The following is a 13844-nucleotide window of genomic DNA, read 5'->3' on the forward strand; positions in this document are numbered from 1 at the left end:
TAGTTCTTTGAAAACCAATTTGAATAAGATAGTTATGCAATCTTTCATACCATACTCTAGGGGCTTGTTTTAGACCATATAGTTCCTTGTGTAATTTGTAAACCATGTTTTTTTTATCTAGATCAACAAAACCTTTAGGTTGTTCAATTTAAACCTCTTCATCTAGTATACCATTGAGGAATGTTGACTTGACATCCATCTAATAAACTTTGAATCCTTTGTGAGCATCATATGAAAGTAAGGTTCTAAATCCTTACAATGTTGCAACAGGAGAAAAAGTTTCTCCATGGTCTATTCCTTCTTCTTGAGCATATCCTTTGCATACTAGTCTAGCTTTGTTTCTTGATACCTTACCATCTTCATTTAGTTTGTTTCTGAATACCCACTTTGTTCCAATCACATTCTTGTCTTTAGACCTAGGTACAAGAGTCCATGTATTGTTTTTCTCTATTTTCTCTATCTCTTCATTCATAGCCTCAATCCAACTATCATTTCCTAATGTATCTTTGATATTTCTAGGTTCAAAATTAGTAAGTAAACAAGTACCTTTCAACTTATTTCTTGTCATGGTGGACTTCAGATTTGTCTCCAATGATCTGATCTGTTGAATGATGTCTCCTGACATATTTTGCTAACATAGGTTCTTTGCCTTTTGAGTGAATTTCATTGTTATCCTTTTGCATTTCAACTTCAGGTTTTGGCTATTCTAGCTCTATAGATATTGGCTTGGGTTCTTCAGACTTGGTAGACACCTGCTCGGTAGCATTTGAATGTAACTTATGTTGTTGTATCTTAGTTTGAACTTCTTGTGACTCAGTTAATGAAGACTCTAGAGTTGAGGATTCTTGATTAATAGGTATACTTGGTATTGTGTCTGGTTCAATGTAAACAAATCTCTTGTAGTCTTCAAGTTCCTTTTTGCTTTCTTCTTTTGTTCTTTCTACAAACTCATCAACTTTCACATGTGTACTTTCTATAACTTTGTGAGTAGATAAGTTCAAACATCTATATGCTTTGCTTTTTCAAGAGTATCCCAAAAATATTCCTTCATCACTTTCAACATCAAATTTTCCATTTCTAGATTCTTTCAAAATGTAACATTTACTTCCAAATACTTTTAGATAACTTACATTAGGTTTATAGCCATACCATAGCTCATAGAGAGTTTTGAATGAGTCCTTCTTTAGCTGTACTCGATTTAATGTATGAACTGCAGTGCTGATGGCTTCCTTCCAGTATTTGATAGCAATGTCTTTTTCAATCATTAAGGTTCTTGCACAATCCATGATAGATTTGTTCCTTCTTTCAACTATTCCATTTTTCTTAGGAGTTCCAGGGGCTGATACCTGTCTTTTGGTTCCTCTTTCAATGCAAAAGTTATTAAACTCATGTGAAATGAATTCTGCACCTCTGTCTAACCTCAAGAATTTCAATCTTTTCCCTGTTTCCTTTTCTACTCTAGCCAAATACCAGTTGGATTTCTCAAATGCTTCTGATTTGTTCCTTAGATACATAACAATCATCATTCTCAAGTAATCATCAATAAAAAGAATGAAGAACTTTTCTCCAGTATAGTTTTCAATTCTAATGGGTCCACATAAATCAGTATGCACAATTTCTAATATATCTTCAGATTGATAGTTTTTACTTTTAAAACTAGTCTTTCCCATTTTACCAATCTGACAATTCTTGCATAGACCGACCTCAGGTTTCTTTATGTTAGGAACGTCTCTTACTTTCTTGAATTTTTTTATCTTCACCAAATTATCAAAATTGACATGACACAACCTTTTATGCCATAACCAACTTTCTTCAACTTGAGCAATAAAACATGAACATTCACCAAGTTCAAGATAAAATAAATTACCTTTTGTTTGAGTGCCTGATCCAATCAGTTTTCCTTTTCCATCTAGCAATCTTGCTTTTCCATGCATGAATTCTGCTTTGAATCCATTGTTGAGTAGTTGTACCACACTCAACAAATTATGCTTTAGTCCTTTTACCCAATAGGCATTATCACATATAAGTTCTTTGGTTAGAGAGATTCTTCCTCTTCTTTTTATACAACAAGGTTCATTGTTACCAAATCTTACACTGCCACCATCATAGTCTTCAAAATTTTCAAACTTAGTTTTATCAGCAGTCATGTGATGAGAACAACCACTATCTATGATCCATGTATCATTTTTTCTCATGTGAGAAATTAGTGCCATCTCCTCATCATTATCAGATTCATCTTTTATAGCAATGTAGACAATTTCATCTTCTTCTTCATTATCAAAATCATTAAAATCTTTTTCCATAAAACATGTTTTCTTACCTTTATCCTTGAAGGATTTGAAGTCTATCTTGCCATTGTACTTGTGACCTTTATTTTCATTTTTTCTTTGCTTATTTGGGCATGTAGAAGTAATATGTCCAATTTCTTCACAAGAGAAATAGATTAGAGGAACTTTATCTTTGTATTTTCCTTTGCCTCTTGAATATTTTCTTGCTAGTGGAGCTTCAACCACTTCAAGATCACTGTCTAAACTTTTTTATGATTCTTCATCACTTTTTGATTGTGGTTCCTTCATCTTTTTCCCTTTTTTCTTAAGTGAAAGCTTGGCTTCAAATGCTTACTCAACATTCTTTATAGTTGGAACATAGTTGTCATAGTTATCTAGTTCAAATGTAGTCAATCTTCCAACTATGGCTTCCAAATTTATTTTATGATTTGCTTCACATCTTCTTTCTTGAATTGCGAAAACTCTGATTGCATAGATGGGAAGTAGAGTTCTAAGAACTTTACTTATAACTATCTCCTCACTGATATCTCCTCCAGATGCTTTGATTGCTCTAACACATGCTTTAACTCTCTCAACATACTTTGCAATGTTTTCATCTTCTCTCATCCTCATTTGGTCAAATTGTCCTCTCAAACTTTCTGCTTTGGCTCTTCTTACATTATCATCTCCCCCATAGATTTCTTTTAGCTTGTTCCACATTTCAAAGGTAGTTTTGCAATCCTTGATGTCATCAAATTCTTCATAACTCAAAGCAAATGCTATATCTATCATCATGTTGTTGTGAGTCTTCTTTTTGGTAATATCATTGATAGATAATGTACCAGAAGGTTTTGCATATTTTTCATCAAGGTACATTAGTCTTGTATCTCCAATGGATGTTAGGTGAAGTCTCATGAAACCTTGCCATGTTGAGAAGTTGTCCCTGTTAAGTCTTGGAATTTCCCTTTTGTAAGACATCTTGATCTTTAGCTTAGATCCTTGAAATCTTTTCCTGAAAGCACCGAAAGCTCTGATACCAATTGTTGGAATAAAAGATAGAGTAATTGAGAGGCGAGGGGTGAATTAGTTACCACAAAAACAATTCCAAAAATCCCTTAGATTTCTATAATGCTTACTTACTACTAATACTCGATAAATTAACTAGTTACTGATCATGTAGCATTCAAAGTTATTAATATGCATGCAAAGGTTAACTAAATGAACACAAGAGACACCAGATTTTAACATGGAATCCAATATGGGAAAAACCACCAAGTAACTAGTGACCAATTTTCACTCTTCTGAAGTGAGCCTTGTTAGGAGCCAACCCTATTAAAGGTTACAATACACACTGTTAGGTGTGACCTTGTTAGAGGATTTAATCACCCTATTAGGAGTGGATTGGTTAGAGGTCTTTAGAAAAATTCAACTAAATTGTCACCTTGTTAGAGGATTTACAAAATGGCTATTAAACCAACTCTATAAAGAGATTTTGGATTCACTATTACAATGATTAGAAAGTAAAAATGAAACGATCTGAATGATATGCAACCTATCTTTTACTGATTACAGATCTATGTTTTGATTTACTAGATCCTTACTGATCGAATACAACTTTGCAGCTCCTCCAAGATATCTAATCCTTCATCAAAATTTACTCATTATTCGCTTATTCATCCATATGCTCACACTTGCACTCGCTCATTTACATTCACACTTGCTCTCTCACATCCATACCTTATTCCTTAACTTGAACATCTATATACATACCTTTAAGATTATCAAGTCGACTCAAATATAAGTTACAACAACTAAAAAACATCAGTCGGCTACATTTATTCCATGAAACAATTGAGCTTAAAAATAATAAAATCCTTCACTAGGTGACCCAACTTGGTAACCACTGCTCCAGTATGGTTTTCTAGTGTTAACCAAGTGAAGCTCGATAAATACTGCAAACCTTCCTTTGCTAACCTTGTGAGCTCGGTAGAAGCTAACTTTCTACCACATTTTATTTTTTCACTGAGTGAGCTCGGTAGACACTAACTGCTTCAGAATGGTTTTCTAGTGTTAACCAAGTGAAGCTCAGTAAACACTGCAAACCCTTTGGAGACCAAGTGAACTCGGTTAGCACTAACCTTCCTTTGTTGACCATGTGAGCTCGGTAGACTCTGTCTGATGACTGATATGACATTTGTGTAACATCAAGGATAATACTCAATTAACAATTGTATCCAATAGTTAATGCCTATCAAAAAATAAGAGAATCGAAATGAAAGCAATCTAGTCTCTAAGAATGCAAAATAGGGAAAAAGTGCTACAATAATCCTTAAAAATGTTACATAATGTAGTATAAGAATTGTAGAAAGTAGTAAAAGAACTAAATAAAGTGAAGCTACACTAAAACAAAGAGAAAAAGAACCACAAAATGTGTAGATTGATCTAAAAGTTTCTTAAAATACTTTTTTGTAGATGCATTATAGAAATATTCAAATGCTCCACAAAAAATTATAAATGTGCTACATAAAGTTGCAAATGTGGAACAGAATATTGTAAATGCATAATAGAATTTTGTAAATCTATAATAGAAATTTATACATGCACAATTTTTTTTTGTTAATCTGCAATAGAAAGTTGTAAATGCACTAAAACACCTAAAAATATTGAAAATGCCTTACAGAAGGAAAATGACAATATGCAAAGTAAATGTGCCACAAGAATAGGGAAATGTGTTGGAAGAATGCTTAGAAGCACTACAATAATACTCAAATGCACTACTTTAATTCTCAAGTGTGCTATACAATGCATCGAATGTGCTATAGAAATATGTAAATGTGTTGAAACCTTGTAGAGAAAAAATTATGATAGTAACATAATATAAAATTGGAAATTATATAAAAGCACTACATAATGGGTTAAATGCACAAAAATACTAAAAAAGTGTTATTTTAGTCTTGAAATGTGTTTCATGAACTTACAGAAGTGTTAGAATAGAGTATGGAAGCACTGGAATACTATAAAAAGTAGTGTTTCATTTATAAATATAGAAAGGTTTGTTTTAAATGTTAAAATACAAAATATAGAGCTAGAAACTGGTATTTTCCCCATGGTGGTTGCCAAAAATGTATACCAAAAATAGGTACACTTTTCTAAGACCTTTTATTCAAGGGACCTCACATATTGGGAGTCTTGAATGGTGACTTAGAGCTCCCTATTCATGAAGTGCAAAGGGTGCAAAGGGAAATACTTTGGCTCTCAAATGAGCATAGTTATGTAGGCACTTACAAGGTACACCATGAAATGGGAGATTCAAAGGCAAGAGAAATGGTTTTAGTGTCCAAGAATCTACATGTAATGTAATGTAAGTATGAACTAAGCTAGATGGAATGTAAAATTCAAACTAACTAGCAAGTATGAGAGTGTTCCAATTCTCCTATTTAAAGTAGATGAGTTAATCTAACACATAAGAGAATATATACTAATGTAAATGAGATATGGTGCTACTATGAAATGCAATTAATGCCAAAATGTCTACAAGATGTCCAAAGAGTACCTAAGATTCCTACAACATCGTTAGTACAAAATGAGTGTTATGAGAGGAGGAGAGATCTCTCCCTTTAAAAAAAAAATAGATTATGGAGATCATGATGTTGGAACTCTTTAGAATAATTAAGGGGGAGGGGGGGAGGTGAATTAGTTATCCAAGGTCCAAATGTACAAATAAATTTTTTTAGCACTTAATAGATTCATATCCATACAACCATATCAGCATGCATTCTTTAGATCATCAAATACCTTTAATATTTGCATATTCATGTCCTAGGTCAAAATAAATTTGCAGAAAGATAAACATAAAACACCAAAAAATCATTCTCACATTTTGACACAAGGATTTGATGTGGAAACCCAATTTGGGAAATACCACGAGTAATATGCTACCAAATTTCACTCTTCTAAAGTGATGTCACGTGAAAGGCTAACCCTATTAAATGTTGTAATACACACTATTAAATGTGACCTGGTTAAAAGATTTCGATCACCCTATTAGGAGCGAGCCTTGTTAGAGGACTTTAGACCATTCCATTAGAATTTCAACCTAGTAAAGGATTTACAAATGATTGTTAGTTCAACCTTAATCCAAAGGGTTTATCCATACTAATACAATGGTTAGAAAGTAACAACAGAACTTTGTTTCAGTCCTCCATTCTTCTTAGTATTCATCCTCTTCATCTCTAACAGCTTGTTCACCATTCAAGAATTCAACTCCTTAATCCTTCTTACTCAATATGCTAGTTGCATATTCATCCCTTTAGCCACCTTATGAAGTAATGCTTTAGACTTCTCATCTTCCTTAGGTTCTCACACATGACAACCTTTGCTTATGGCCTACTATCTCTGTAAATAGAGAATTTAGGTCTTTCTCTACTTCACCCTAATCATCCATTATAGGGTTAGGTAAGATTTAATGAATCTACCCACTTTTTTATTTTAGTCCCTTCTAGAAACTTCCTCTCCAATATTGCAACAAGGGAAAGTTCCTCTCCATATTCAATTCCCTCTTCTTATGCATATCCTTTGCAAACTAATCTTTCCCTATTCCTTGTGCCTTTTCCATTCTCATATTTTTTTTCCCTAAATACGCACTTGGTTCCAATAACATTCTTGTTCTCTAGTCTAAGTACCAATGTCTAAGAATTTTTCTTCTCAATCTAATCAATATCGTCTTTCAGGTATGATTCTATTATTCATTCTATAATGCATCCTTTACTAACTTAGGTTCATGCATGCTTAACAAACATGATTTATTTCTCAACCTATTCCTTTCCATTGGTCTTTCATCTTTATCTCCAATATGTTTTTAATAGGGTAGTGTCTTCTTACATACTTTGATAGTCTTGTCTTTGTTCTCCTTTTGTCGGCATTAGATATTTCATTTAGTTCAATCTCATAATAAATGTGCACTTCTCTATCAAATAACTCAGCATTCCTTTCATGCAAATTGATCTATGTATCAAAATGTACCTCAACTTTTGATTGTAACTCAACATTCATTGTATGTGACTCAGTAGTCACTGATACTTGTTGCTATTGATTTACAACTTGGTTTGTAGCACCTTCATTGGTAAGCATATCTTCATAAAAGTATACAAAGGATTTTTACTCTTCAAGTTCCTTCCTATGTTCAGCTTTATGTACCTCGATATATACATCAAAATTTACATTTTCACTTTCCACAACTTTGTTAGTGTTAGTATTTAAACACTTATAAGCTTTTCTTCTTGTGAAATAACCAAGGAATATACCTTCTTCACTTTTTGCATCAAATTTAGAATTTATGTTAGCCTTAAGAATCTAAAACTTTCTTCCAAATACATTAAAATATTTACATTGGGTGAGTATCCATACCATAGTTTAAAAGGTATGTAATCTATACCTTTCTTGACTTGCACTTGGTTCAAGGTATAGATAGTTGTACTTATAGATTCTCTCTATTATTTCAAAGAAACATTATTCTCTATCATTAGTGTTCTAGCATAGTCCATTGTTGTTGTGTTCCTCCTTTCAGCAATCCCATTTTGTGGAGGGGTCCTAGGTGCAAAAATTTGTCTCTTGATTCTTCTATCATTATAGAATATATGAAACTCATTTGATGTGAATTATCCACCTCTATCAAACCTTAGACATTTCAAGCTTTTTTCTAGTCTTCATTTCAACTCTTGCCAAGTACCACTTAAAAATTAGAAAAGCGTCATATTTTTGTTTCAAAAATATAACTATCATCATCCTAGAATAATCATCAACAAATAAGATAATGTACTTGTTACCTTTGTAGCTTTGCACATCAATCAATCCACACAAATCAGTATGAACTAACTCCAAAACTTCTTTTGAGGTATGAGTCTTACTTCTAATACTAGATTTTGTCATCTTGCCTAACTGACATTGTTTGCAAATCACATTATTAGTTTTCTTCAATTTTCACAAACCTCTAACTCTTTGCATATTACTAATACTGACTAAGTTATCAAAATTAACATGACATAACCTCTTGTACCATAGCCACACATCATTAAATTCTACAACAATACAATTAGCATCATTCAACTCAAGATGAAATAGATTACCTCTAGTTTGATCTCCATTTCCAATCAATTTTCCATTATTGTCATAAATCTTTTCTTTCTTATTATCAAATTCAACTTTACAACTCGAACTATTCAATTGTAACACACTCAACAAGTTATAGTTAAGTCCTTCTACATAGTAAGCATTATCACACATGATCTTTTCTATCAATCCTATTGATCCTTTTCCTTTTATTAGATAGGGTGCATCATTACCAAATCTAAAACTATTTCCATTATAATATTCAAGGGTAATGAAATTATTTTGTCTCCAGTCATGTGGTGTGAGCATCCACTATCAATGATCCATCTATCACTTTTGTTCACATACGACACTAATATAGTTGTCTCATCCTCATTAGAATCATCTTTTATAGAAACATACACAACTTAATCATCACGGTCATTAGATTCATCAATTGATTCCTCTTTGGTAATGTAGCAAGGTTATTTCCTTTATCTTTATAATCTTTGTTGTTCTCATCTCTTTTACCTCTATATTTGTCTCCACTTCTATTGTTCTTTTTCTCTGGACACCTTGCAACAATATAACCAACCTCATTACAATTGAAACACATGATAGGCATCTTACCTTTGTATTTACCTTTTCCTCTATAGAATCTCCTAGCCAGTAATGCTTCAAGCTCTTCTATATCATCTTCATCTATATTTTTGTCACTAGAAACATGCTTAACCTTTTTCTTCTTCTTATCTTTAGTTTTCTTTGAAAGAAGAATCAATACTCTTAGATTTCAATTTATCAAAATTAAAAAGTTTAAATGTAGTGAGTCTACCAACCAAATCTTCAAGAGTTATATTTCTACTAGGGGCACACCTTAGTTCTTGAATTGCAAAGACTCTAATAGCATAGATAGGCAGCAATGTTCTTAATAATTTTCTTATTATAGTCTCATCATCAATGGTTCCATTTGCTCTTGTGATTGCATTAGCAATTTCCTTGACTCTTGTCGAATACTGGACTATGGTCTCACCTTCTTGCATTCTCATTTCATCAAACTTACCTCTTAAAATTTTAGCTTTGGATCTCAAGACATTTTTATCTCCCCCATAAATTTTTTGTATAGCATCATACATCTTCTTTGTAGTATCACATCCTTTGATATCATCAAACTCTAAGTGGCTTAGGGTAGAGGCAAGCTCTAACATTTCTTGATTGTGTTCTTTCTTCTTTTTCAAATCATCAATAGTAGAGCTTCTAGCAGGATCAACATGTTAAGTAGTGATGGTTAACTGAGCATAATCTCCAAGTCCTCCTAGGTGTAACTTTATCAAACTTTTTCATGCAAGAATGTTGTCTGTATTGAGCTTAGGTACCTCCTTTCTATACATCTTAATCTTTAGCTTTTCATACCTTCATACTATCTAGTCACAAGCACTAAGCTCTAATACCAATTGATTTTCACTTGGCTTCTATTTTTTTTTGCTCAGCTTGAACTAAATTTTCTCAGGTTGCACTATTTACTCGGTCAAACTTAGGAGACACATTTCTTTACTTGATCTTGTTTAAGTCTTTTCTTAACCTTTCATTATAGACTTTAAGTAGATAAAAAATACACTATAGTATCAATGTCTTACTTGGTCTTAGTGTTCCTTTCATACACCAAATAACTCAACCTTTCTCTAGGTGCTCTTGTTATCTTTCTTTTCAAATCCTCTTCATCAATCAAAAAAATGATAGCATTCAGACGAAAAAGCAATTTTCTCACTAGAAACTAGAAGGTTTGACATCATTGACAAAATAATTATTGTTCCATGATAGGTTCCATCCATCCAATCTCAATAGTCTCCCTCATTATTAATCTCTTTTCTCAACATTCTTGATCTAAACAATTTGATCTCAACATGAGGCAAGAGGAGTTTAATCAAGGATGGAGAATGAAAGTAGAGTGATCCATGTGCATAAGTGTTTCCACCAATCATAATCAAGAGTTTACTTTTTTTCCCCACGTGAGACAAAAAAAGGTTTTTCAAAATAATACTTTATGTGTTCACAACTTACAATAAGTGGGGAATGGGGTATTTTATTTAATAAAAGAGGGACACGTTCCTTTTAATTAAATAGGAACTTAGCATACAGTGGTCAAACCATAGGTTATAATTGAATAAATATATTTTTTATTATTTGATCAAATAAAATTACTTAATAAATTTAACAAAAATGCTAGAAAGGGGTATTATAGTATTTTTCTACACACCTCATGAAAGTGTCATCTATGGCCTTCTTATGTAGCACATTGTCATAGATGACATACTTGGTTGACTTAGTCTTCAAGTCTCTCCTTTTCTTAGTAATCAAATCCTTTGGACACTCACCATATGTTAGGAAATACACAGTATTAGAGAACCAAGCATATTGAAGACATCCTACAAATAATTTGGAAATCTCCTTAGTCTCACTCCTTTCCTAATTTTCTACCATTGCTCTACATATGCCATTTCCACACACCAGCTTGGTTGATTTGATCTTTATATCATATTCATGCACCTTGGCCACCTAAGCTCCTCTCATGTTACATCTAATATCTTTTTGGGTGAAGATGTTTTTCATTGTTGAATTAGGCACATGCACTATAGAGTGGAATTGTAGTATGTAGAATCTAAATTTCTTTAAGGATCTTACAACTACATATGTGTGCTTATCAATCTATGAATACTTCAACTCATGATTCTTGAGGGGCATGCTCATGAAGGCAATTGGTTCCTCCTCTCCTTTCTTGATCTCTTGCATCGGGATGGCAGGCAAAGTGTGTTTTGATGTGTAACAATAAATGATGAAATCCTTAGTGTAATTTGGATGAACAAGTATAGGTTTCTTTACAATGGCCATCTTAGTCTCTTGAAATTTTCTTCTTCTAACATCACTCCATCTAAAACTTTGATTTCAATTTCATCATATACATAATGCATGTTTTAATCTTAGAAAATTCTAGACTAAAATGCCTCAAGAAATTTACCTAACCAAGAAATGTTTCACTCTTTCTTTACTTGATGGTAGGTTGAGTTGTTGGATAGCTCTAACTCTATCTAGATTAATTCTTATACCTTCTTGTGATACAATGTGACCCAACAACTTTCCTTTTTTCACATAGATGACATACTTCTTGGGGTTGGGAAAGATACCATGCTCTCTACACCTTTACAACACCTTTTCCAAGTCCTTTATGTGATCCTTCCTCTTCTTGGAGAAGACTGTGAGGTCATCTAGGTATACAAAAATGATTTTATCTTATAGGTCTCCAAATAAAAAATTCATTGCATGCCTAAAAATTTCTCCTATGTTGATCAACCCAAAAGGCATTATATTGTAAGAAAACATGCTCCAAGGAGTGGTGTATGTTATCTTGTACTGGTCACCTTCATCAACATCTATCTGATTGAATCCTATGAATTGATCGCATATAGACATCATTTCTAAATTGGATACAATCTACAAGAGGTGGTCCATGTGAGGAAGCAGCATAATTATCCCTTAAGGATGTCTAATTAAGATTTTTGAAGTTGATAAAGATCCTTAGCTTTCCACTTTTCTTCTTAACAAGCACTATATTGAAAATCATGTTGAGTGATGGGTTGGATAGATAATCCTATCCTTCAACATCTTATCAATTTCTCTAAAGATATCATCCTCTATCATAGGATTGTAATTTCTCTTCTTTTGTCGAAAGGTCACAACATTAGGCTTGAGATGTATCTTATGATTGAATTTCCCATCCATGAAGTTCTTTAAGTTTTCATGTCCCCAAGAAAATACTTCTTGGTATCTTATAAATAATATCCTTACCTCGACTATTTTTTCATTAGTACATTATTTTCTAATGTTAATCATGTTTGGGCTAAGTTCAATTCCTTTGTTTAGCCTATCATACTCTCCTATTGATCCTCATTTCCTATCCCTTTCTTTTTTGAAATATGCATCATGCCTATTGAAAATATTTTCCAATGAAATTAGATGGCGAGGAATTTTATTACCTTTTAATTGGATCATGCCCTACTCTAGCTCCCTCTTCCTTTATGGCATCACATCATGATATAGATTGGAACTTCCTTCAAACTAACTGCTTTCAAATGCCTTAGTCCCCTATATGAAGTGTTATATGTTCTTATCATCTTCAAAGACTTTTCGTGACTCTACATTATTAGGCACTTTGGGTCTAAATAGGAATTTCATTGTGTAAAGTTGATCCTTGTATTTTGGATGTGGAAGCAGTAGGGATGCAAAGATTTCTAATGAGTCATCTCTTGCATTTTACTCTTTTTTAATAGCTACAATGGAGAAGGCATCAAAACCTTCTATCTCATCCCATACTCTATTTCAATAGTTGTGCGATCTATGATTCTTCACAATGTATTGATTCTAAACTTGATTCAAAATAAGCTTAGCATTACCTTGGGCTTTCATAACATTAACTCCTCTATATTTAGCTTCCACTAAGCTTAGGAGAAGAGTTTCATATTCATCTATGTTGTTGGTGTTCTTAAACTCCTACTTGTAAGAAAGGTGTATTAATTTTTTGCTAGGTGACACCAATACCACACTACCTCCTAATCCTGTGGATGCACAACTTCCATCAAATTCAAGTGTCCACACTCACTCATAATTAGGAAAATATTTAACTTATTTTATAATATATTAATCTATAAACAACATGTAATTTCTAAATTCCATCTCTTGATAAATTATTTGGGCTTTAGGATCATCTAATTTCGTGACTGTGAATTTGGTCTTTTCCTCTAGCTTGAGCTTGACTTTCTTGCATCCTACTGGAATGATGGTGTAAGACCAAAAAAAATTGTTCTCACCTCCCATAATTATAGAAAATATAGCTTAGGAGCATGTTGTAACTAGTTGGTGTGTCTACCACTAGGATAGTTAGCTAAACAATCTTTTTATAGGATGAGTTGCTAAGGCTACTTGGGAATCCTTAATCTATCCAATGAGGGGAACTTTCTTAGTGTCTATGCAATAAAAATGCCCAAACATATTAGTTCATGGAACACCTAAGGCTCTAAAAATTATTGTATGCATGGCATTATCCAAGGCTTGAGAATTGAGTATATAGTTTCTCAATTTATGGCAATTAATGAATAAGGAGACATAGTATAGATCAGGCTTCTAACCGGGTGAGGTATCTAGGATAGATGATTCCTCTTCTTAGAATAGCTTTGGTTACACATGATGTTATTTAGAAGTTGGACTTACAGTGGCATTACTATTGGCACTTGTATTAGAATTAACCTTATCTCTACTACCTCCTTTACAATAATCAACAAGCTTTTGCAATATCAAATGAATCTTTAGAATTACCAATTTTCTCCTTTTGTGAAATTGAGGGTACAAAGTTTCTACCCTTGACTAGCATAGATAAAAAGGAATTATTCTAAACTGGAATGGATGAGGTTGGAGCCATGTTCTTTTGGCCTTTGGTCATCA

Source organism: Cupressus sempervirens, chromosome 4 (genome assembly GCF_028749045.1).
Source record: "Cupressus sempervirens isolate cs-2001-9-10 chromosome 4, ASM2874904v1, whole genome shotgun sequence".
Classification (NCBI taxonomy): domain Eukaryota; kingdom Viridiplantae; phylum Streptophyta; class Pinopsida; order Cupressales; family Cupressaceae; genus Cupressus; species Cupressus sempervirens.